Raw genomic sequence first — 9,611 nt, 5'->3', positions numbered from 1 at the left:
AGAATGGTGCCTGAAGTGATCCAGTTAGAAGAGATTAGCTGGAGGTTGTGGAGAGACAAGGGAAAATGTTATGTTTTCATTAGAGCTCAGTCCAGGGCCGCACAACTTCAGTGGCTGCTGATTCATTGCAGCTTAGAAGCGCACACATTTTTGAAGATTTGCCGTAGATTTTCAAGGATATTGGGTAAACAACTTGCTCCTTTTGGGCTGCATGCTGGCGTTGGAGAGCTATAGCACCAATCCTTGGCTCTCACATACTCAATGGATATTTAATTATTTTTGTGCTTCAAAGGCAACCACACTTTCCAGTCTCTCGGTTTGGCAGTGTGAAGCAAAGGTGTTCATATTGCTTCTTTTCTCACTGCCAACTGTTTCACTTCACGGCACTTTTTAATTCTGTAACACCTTCCTTTTGTTCCCTTTCTATTTATTTTTATGTCTTCTCTTTGCTTTCATCCTTCTCTTTATTACTTCCTGAGAGTGTGGGGCTTTTTTTCCTCTGAGTTCTTTGTTTTCTAGGTTTCTCTTGCCAGTGCAGCATGGGGTAGTTAGTCTGCTGTTTCTAGAAGAGCCAGTACTTCTAATTGTCTCAGTCTTCTCTTGTTCGTCTACAGGAGACAAACAGAAGAGGGAAACAAATTAAAAAGTGAAGCATCTCTGTGGAGAGGGAAACATGAGGCTCACAATAGGCAATATACCTGTGTTATAATGAGCTGTGGCTAGAATACAGGCCAAAAGCAGCGCGGAGCACGATGTGCACAAGGACAACTTGCGTACACAGATTTCACAAAACAGCCATCCAGAAATCTTGCTGGAACAGGTTTTCTCCTAGATTTTTCAGCATTTCCAAATTTCCCTCGACTAGCAATAAGCCTTTCTCTGCTTCTGCCTCTAGTATTGATTGAGGCATGCATAAAGTACAAAAAAAACCCCATGCCTGCAGTGGCAGAGAGAGTAAAGGGCCCAAAATGCAATGGAAGCAGCTCTCCTGGGGAACAAGTTTGCTGCCTGCTCAATGTTGCTGCCCCCAGATATTGATGCAATATTCTGCAAATCGAATGTTCTGAGTGCAAGGGGGGATAGAGTAGCTCCTGTGTACATGATTATAACATTACTGTAACAACCCCTTGGAAAGCAAGGGAGAATATTGCCTAGCCTTGTGTGTGAGAAATTGAAATTACATCAAGTTAGGGGAATTAGTTTCTGTAGCACCAGTGAGTGTGATTTAGTGGATTTGCCATTCAAAAGACCTGGTGCTTAGGACCTTGCCGTGTGTGGGGGGTCCCTGTTTGACCCAAAGTGCTTTAGGTACCCTCCTGGGATGTATTTTGTGGCTCACTGCTTGTGATCTGTGCACTGAGGCTGCTCCGCAACTGCTTCAAAGTGCTCTCCTGATGCACACTAACATGCTAATTAGCCATACCTCAAATATTCCCATTTTAAATTCACCTCTTTCTCAGAAGTCACAAATTTTAATGCGTGTTAGAATGGACTAAATCATGGTCATAGGCTTCTAATACGGTAACTGCTGATCTGTTATTTTCTTTAATCAGCCACAGAAAAGAGGGAAGCAGTAACAAAATAATACTGTGATTGAAAACCGTGGGCTGAGTTTTCTGTTTTGCCTCTAAGGTAACACGGGATGGTCCTGGACTACTTGTTGAGCTGTAGTACAAGTTATAGCAGGAATATCTACGCTTACATTCTGCAGTAAACTATTGCCGATACTATGGATGCTGTGCAATGTATTGGCGATACATCATTCAATCGGCAGTTCCCACGCTGTTTTATCTCTGCTAATTTAGTCCCGGTGGTGAATTACCTCGCTTGTCTTAAACCTCCCAACCGAGCGCGGGGGCGCTTGGTCAGTGACTTGGCCGGTGATTCATGGATGTGGGGAACCGGCCCGTTAAGCCCCGTCCCCGCAGCTCGGCGGGGGGTGACCGAGGGTCCCCTCGTGGGGCGGCGGGGGCCGGGAGGCGGCAGCTCCGCGCCGGCCGCCCGCGGGGGGGCGGGAGTGGGCGGTGGCGACCGCTCCTCCGCCGGGTGTGCGATCACTAGTGGGAGCTGGAGAGGGCGAGAAGAGGGGAAAGAAAACCCCAAACCAACCCGAACCCAAGTGCAGAGGCTGCGAGCGGGCGGGAAAAGGGGGGTGTGTGTGCAGGCTGCAGACTGGGGTGCGAACGCGGCGGGAGCGGCGGCCCCGGGACCGGGCAGCCGGTAAGAACGCTGGTACCGGGTTTGGGAGCGGGGATGCGGGCACCTGCGCGGCCGGGGCTGCCCGGGGAGGAGGGGGATCCCCGGGTCTTGGTGGTCCCGACCGGCCTGCGAGCGCCCCGCACCGTGGACGTGTCCCCGGGCAGCCTCGGGTGGCCCAGGCTTCGTGGCCTCATTGGCGAGCGGAGCGCTCCGGAAACTCGCTGGAGCCTTCCAGCCCAGCCCTTGGGGCTCGGCTGAGCCCGGCTGGGGTGCTCGGCTGGCTCCCATCTGTCCCACGGGTGGCAGCGAGCATTTGCCTTAGGCTGTTTCTAACTAAGAAGCTGCGGCGGAGTGTGCTACTGTCCCCAGCTAGGAGGAAAGCGTCGGACTTTTTCTCCTTGGTCACACGCTGCACGTTGATACGATCTCGTTACTCGTGGCGGTTAATCTTCAGCTCTCCCAAAATGCGCCTTTAAACCAAAATGCTGATTTGTGGTGATATGTCTTGTTTTGTAACTGAAGGTGATGGAGGGCTGGATGAATCTTGGGGTAGTGGTAATCATTTGCACAGTGATCCAGGATTGTTAACTGATGAGCTTTGTCACTTGTGATGGGCTGAACTGAACTCTGATTTACCAGTCAGATCATAGCACTCGATTTTATTTTTCTTTTTGGTGACACTGTTCAGAAACATAGTGTTTGGCTACTTGATTTAAGGACCTGATGAATGTAAATTACAGAAAGCGTCACCGTTGAGCAGGCTCATGTGGAGAAAAACAGAGGTCTGTCTGGCGTCCTGGGTCTGAGAGTGCAAAAAGTGCTGCCTGGACAGGGTGGGGTGAAAAAATAAGGCAGGCGTGTAAAGATAATTCTCCAGAAGGCTCTCTCAGCATGCAATCATTTGCAGCTTGGATGCTTCCTAAGGGATAGCTGCTGTCTTTACAGCCTCAACTGATTTTTCCCTTCCATGAACTGCTATGATTGCCCCTTGACCCTGTGTAAACTTTTAGCAGCTGCAACGTGCTGTGGCAAGGAATTTCATAGTGTTAACTTTACACCCTGTCATACCACATCCTTTTGTTTTGAACCTTCATTTGATAGAATCTATGTCTTGCATAGAGATAGTGCAGAACTGGTCCCTATTCCTCTCTGTCCCATTTACGCTTTTATAAACTTCTAGTGTTTCCTCTGTTGTCTGCTTTTCAGGCTGAAATGCTCTCTTTTGCTTTATTAAAGTTTACCTCAAAAGAAGGGACAATGACTACAGCCATCATTATTTCCTAAGAAAGGATCATTTTGAATGACAGGAATGTTAAAGTTAGGATGTCAAAAGCTGCAGTCTCTGGGAGTAACTCATGGAGGTAGCATATATTAATTTGACAGAGTGGCTACCATGTGGTTACCTACAGAGGACAAAATATCTCTGACAATTGGCAAGAAACTTATGGCAGCACTTACTCCTGCTTTCTTTTCCTGACACCTCTGCATGTGCAAGGAGTGGATTCCTCTCAGAGGTCTGTAAAAGCAAACAAAAAACCAGAGCAGCATTTTACTATTTGGGTGATATGATGAATTCGTAAGTAGGTTCTCCGGTTGATGTGTTGAAATTGTGCAATGTTATGAAACAGTTTTGCAGTTATTTCAAAATAAGGAATTCACCACAGTAAATACAACCTAAGGGCCTTGGACTGTCTTCCCACAACCTACTACCCTGCTTGGCTTCAGCTGAGCTGCTCTTGATTGACACTTGTGCAATCAAGAGAAAAACAAACCCCAGGCCTTTGGGGCAGCTGTATCTGTTCCCATCTACATTGGTGTGTGTGTGCATCCCTGACCTAGCAGTTCTTCTTGTGGGTGAGGATACTAAATGTCTTAAGTTGGCACTTAAGCCCATGCTTGATTTTAAGGATATGAGCAGGTCCATTTTAATTGGTGCACTTGTGTAATTAAAGTGATGCATGTGCTGGGGTTTTTGCTGCAGTGAGGCCAGAGCACTCATGGCTTTGCAGAATCAAGCCCTCAGGTCTTGAAACTCTCTTGTAAGGAGCTTTGCTTGGTAATGATGTAAACTGACATATTCACAAAGGCTGTTCCCAGCGTCTCGTCTTTCTTGCCTTTTTATGTCATTCTTGTCTGTGTATTGTTTCCTAGAAAATAAGAGCTTCAATACATAAGACATTATATCTGTTGCCAGGTGCAAGGAAACAATGAGAGGAAGTCTGATGCTCAGGTGGGAAATTGTGTGTTGCTACTCCCAAGAAATAAGATTAACTTTTTCTTTCTCTTTTTTTTTTTCTTTCAGATGAATGTTTATAAGCTGTTCTGTTTCTTAACTACTGCTTGCTTGTCATTGACTACAAAGCACTTACCTAGACTGTAAATCCTGTGGGGAAGGGACTGCTTTGATTTGTCTTATGAATGCAATGCCTGATCAGCGTGTTGCGGGGAGAGAGGGGTGTCTCTTGATCCAGTCTAAACGCTACTGCTAACGACAGCCATTGCCCAGAGCTTACAGCCTGGGATAAGCTAGAAAAGCCTCTAAAAGCTTGCCACAGGTATTTTCTACTGACCTTAGGGAAGCTGCAAGGATAGAAAAGCGGTTATCTTGGTTGTCATTACTCTTGGTGAGGATTTGGTGATGATTTATAGATGTATCAGTATTTGACTTGTATATGCTAAAATGGTAGAACATTGTGCTGTGAATACTGCAAGGAAATACTGGAGGAAACTCATTAGAAGATGCTGCAGTTTGGTCTGAACTTTTCGTGTGCCAAGCTGGTTTCTGTATTAGTGCATGTTTCAGTCTGGGCTTGCTTCTGATAAGCACTTTCCTCTTGCTGTTTTGTATCTGGTTGAGGTAGCAAAAATGCAACAGGAGTTCGTGATAATGTTTTAAAAGTCTACAAATTGTAACATTCTGATGATATCTGTGGGTGGTATCATGCTTTACATCAACAACCTTGTTCCTTTGAGTGCGGGAAAGGAGGAAAGATTTATCTGTTACAGCTTCTGTAAGGGCTGGGCTTTTTTTTTCAGTAGGGAAATGGTTTTGAGGTAACTAATATACTTTACAAAGTAGTGTTGATTACATTATGCCAGGTTTTTCATGCATTACATTACTAAGTTTACCTTTCTTTGCTCCAAGTGCCAACACCTCATCAAGCTGTAAAGAAATTCCTAGGTGATCAATTATTCTTTATGATATCTCATAGGCCTCCCAGCCTATGTCAAATTTGGTTATAATTGGCCAATAGGCTCAAAACTTATTAGAGAGGGTCTGGCAGGCGTGTTTATCTGCAGATAAGCAAGTCTAAACATTTCCTCGGGAAATCAGGCTGACAGAGTTATTTTCTATTTGAGTCTGGATGTGAAGCGAGTCCTCATGTGATGGTGCAACAGCGTTTGGGTGGAAGTTGTGATTACCATTTTGAGCCCCATATAATTGGTACATGGAATAACCTGTGGTGGACTGCAGATACAGGTCCACAGAGTTTCCGGAGAATGGGTTGTATATAAGAAATATTTATAAAGCAGCCACTTAAAAGACAAGTTTTTAAAAGGTTAAGCTATTCAAGGCTTATTCCCTGAAGCTACAAACGTACTTGCTCATGCATAACTTCACTGAGGAACACTTATGTGAATAAAATTACGCACTTGCAGGTTTGTAGAATCAAGACTGTAATTAGCTTTAGGTTAATTCTCCTCCTTCCTAAATTGAAAATACAAAGATCAATTAAGGATCAAACGAGACTTTAGTTTGTAGAAATAGTTCTTCTGATAAATATTTCAGTTTCAGTATAACCTGATGTTTTGTCCCATTTGCTTTCCTTTGTCCTTACTAGTTTTGGCCAAGGAGAAAGAGTTGTATTTAAAACAGACTCTGAAGAAGTGAAATGTTGAAGAATGTATTTTAGACACATGTTTATTTTGTAGAAAAAAAAAACCAAAAACACACCATAAAAACATGGGTGAAACAGTAGATTTATTTGCCTTGGACTGATAATATGTGTTTGAGCGGGGTTTGGCTGGTTTGTTTTTGTCTTTTAAGTACACAAATACAGTTTTATTTGTAAGCAGATAGTTAACTACAGTATTCTTTATGTGCCTGCCAATTTCTCTTTTCCCTAGACGTAGTGACAATGAAATGACATACACAAGGGTGCATATAGAATACAGTGCAGAGACTATAGGTATATTATTCTATATAGGTATGCTATTACTATATAGGTATACTGGCTTAATCAGATTTGTTGCAGAGCCTGTTGATTGTAGGCTCTTGTACGTATGTGAGAAGATTTGGACACGGCAAACAAATTCTTGCTTCTGTGCCAGATGTGTTGCAGAGTCAGGACAGTGTAATGAAGATAAGGTTAATTAGCTGTTTGCTTTTGCTACTGAAGTTGGATGAACAGTTTGCTGGTTCTTTTTTTTCCCTAACAGGGAATTTCTCTTCAGGCATAACTCTCCTGTACAGTTTGTTAAAATGAATATAGCGAGACTTTTATAGCCTGCAGAAATACAATTAAGTGTATGCAAGCATCATAGACCTCTTTTATTCATAGGCAAGTCTTGTAGGGTCTTGTCCTACTTGAGAATTGAAGCGGAGAAACCTTTTTAGCTGAGCAGGGTCCTGAGACTTCAAGGAGATGCCACAGGATCGGACCCTAAACCCTCCACATTGTGGTTTCTGTCCAGTAGGGTGCAGATACAACTACCCCTTGTAATATGTTTTGAAGCCCTGGGTTGAGAACGAGTCCAAGCTGCTGTCAATGGACAGAATGAGACTTTAGTTACGCACAGGCTGCTTTGCGCTTTCATCTTTAAAAATATTAGAAGTTTATTGTTGTCTTCCTTTATTTGCAAGTGTTCCTAGGCACCTTGCAGCTATTATGAACATGAAACTTTGAATCTGCGTTGTGTTTAGGGTTTAAAATCCTTGTATAATTACTGTTTGGGTGATCGTAAGAGATGCTTTGACTTAAGATTGCCGGTGTGATTTCTGTGTTCAAACCACAGTCCTCTAGCTCAGTGCTTTCATGGGACACCCATCACTGGCACGTTCAGTGAGCTTCTTATGACGGTTAACATGCTTCCCACAGAAATTAATCTCCTTTTTCAGGTTTGCCTTGGCACACGTATAATAGCTTTACTATAGCTAAAGAGCAAACCAGTTTTCCTCTATAATTTTGTCATTAATTGGAAATGGATGGGAAATTTCGGGGGTTTATATAGAGGCTAACTATATTTACATAGACCGCGTAAATTATGCTTGCCAGCGGTACATGAACAGCAATGGTATCACATAGATGCATGTTTGTATTTTATGGAAAGAACAGGTTTGTTTTTTACTGATGGTCATTGTAGCATATTTCTACAGCTGAAGAGGAGGGTGATTGCAGTTTTAACTTGAAGCTAATTATTTTTTCTCTGATACCTGCATATCACAACAGTTTAGGCTTCTCTGTTTCCCTTGTGCTTTGTCCACAAGCAAATCAGAATCACAAAAACCCATCAAAATAATTGTTTACAATGGGGACCACGCAGCATTGTTGGGCTGGTCAGTGTAATAGGGACGCTGCTGATCGAGGGCCTGCAGAATCATTCGTTTACTCCAATTAAAAAGGAAAGAAACTAAAGATAACCTTTATAACTTTTTAACTCAGAAAACCATTGACAGGGAGTAACCAAGCTTTTCTGTAACTCAATTATGGTGTCCTTGAGGACTGTTTCATTCTGGCTGAAATTTGCTTTGCTGACAAGAACTGAGATGTGATCTGAGCGACACACATGCTGTGTTTTGAACTTGTGGAATTTTCTCATGACTTACTGTTTTTAGGGTTTTGTGGAAGTTATAATAGTTTTTAATCCCCTCGGTTGTAAACTCTACTCTTATTTTCTGAGGCTTGGATCCTGAGTTGTCTGTGTGGGGCTGCTTCGTACCATTGGACTGATTTAGAGCTTAATTTTTGCATAAATGTTTTGCTAGCTTTCTGCAAAAGAGTAGATTTCATACTTTGGGCAGAACTAAGTTTTTCAGACTAATCTTGTCAGTTTAGGCAATGTGACTTGGAACGCTGTTAAGAAATAAGAGCCTGTCAAAAGGGTTTTATCTATTTCTGTACTGCCCTTCTGCTCTCAAATGCCGCACGTCTAATTGAAATTATTAATCTCAATGTCATTTCTTAGTAGCGTGTCAGCTGTTTCTATAACATTCTTGGCATTTCTTTTCTCTTCCTGCAAACTTAATAAAAAACCAAAATTGTGTGACTCTGCTTCTGTAAATTGATATATTTTTTACAGGTTTAATCATTGATGCTGAATTTTTTTTAGAAGTTGGTGGGGCCTTTGCATACACTTGGGAGTTGTCTTGTGTATGGAAATGCCTTTTGAAATGTTTATTATGTTAGTCCTACTGGATTGGACTCAAGTTGAAAAGTAATCTGTAAATAGTCTGATCGACCAAAAGCAGTACTATTAAGGATAAATTAACTATTTGAAGGCTGAGCTAAGCTTTTAAAAACGCTTTGCCATAAAATTAAGGGCCTAAATGGGCAGTTGCTTTGGGAATTGCTGGAGCATTTGAGGAGCTGTTTTGCCTGAGCTCTCATTGTCCTTCCTGCAGTACAGCAGGTGGTGGGAATGTGCCTGGTCTGCACCAGTGCAAAGGAACCTTGTTTTGTCTCTTCCCCAGCTGTGATGAGACGGAACCTCCACCACTGTCCTCAAGAAAAGTAGAACAATCCACCCTCCCATGAAGCTTGGCTTGGCTAGCACAGAAATGAACAACTGAAGATGCTATCTTTCTTAGAAATTAACTCTAGAATAAGCAATACTCTCAAATGGTACTTGACAGATGTCAAAGGCTAGATATGTTTGGTTTTCTTTTATTTTTTTTTAAATTAAAAATAGTGGGAGGATACCCATGGGGTAAGGTAGAGAAGATCCAAAGTAAGTGATGCCAACAGAGGTCCTGCAACGTTTCTGCATTTGGTTTTAGCTTTGTGAATAGGCTAAGCGACAAGAATGGTATAACATCCAGAACTTAACATGCTACAAATGAGTACACTGGTGCAAGGTGCTCAGATGCCTGCTGGAGTGAACAAATCGCTTCAGTACACTGAAACAAACCCTGCGAGCTGTCTGAAGGTACAATAAGGAGAATGCTGTCACCCAACCCTACCCTGGGGAGAGAAAGCACAGGGAAGTTTGCAGAGGAAGGTCAGGACTTTACCGCCTCTGCATCTCACATTGACTGAGGACCGAAGGGACAGACAGGTTACTTCAAGGAGCAGCTGTCTGTGTGTTCCATTAATGGTTAGGGATCATAGTGAACATTGAAAAGGATTATAATAAAATCCTTGAAGGATACACACAGCAATTCCCACTTTCATTCCAGGCTCTGGTGTTGACCC

General features: G+C 43.0%; 1 protein-coding gene across 4 annotated transcripts in view; it reads left to right on the top strand.

Moving 5' to 3' along the window:
- Positions 1 to 2,052: 2,052 nt before the first annotated feature.
- The window catches only part of BMPR1B (bone morphogenetic protein receptor type 1B), a 203,302-nt gene continuing 195,743 nt past the window's right edge, over positions 2,053 to 9,611 (top strand). For all 4 annotated transcript variants that reach the window (XM_065837456.2, XM_071808249.1, XM_071808250.1 and 1 more), the window contains exon 1: positions 2,053 to 2,220. The gene's annotated coding sequence lies outside the window, so the exon portion shown is untranslated. The remainder of the gene's footprint in view (positions 2,221 to 9,611) is intronic.

This window comes from Patagioenas fasciata, chromosome 4 (assembly GCF_037038585.1).
Source record: "Patagioenas fasciata isolate bPatFas1 chromosome 4, bPatFas1.hap1, whole genome shotgun sequence".
Lineage (NCBI taxonomy): Eukaryota > Metazoa > Chordata > Aves > Columbiformes > Columbidae > Patagioenas > Patagioenas fasciata.
This window is presented reverse-complemented; position numbering and strand designations above follow the sequence as displayed.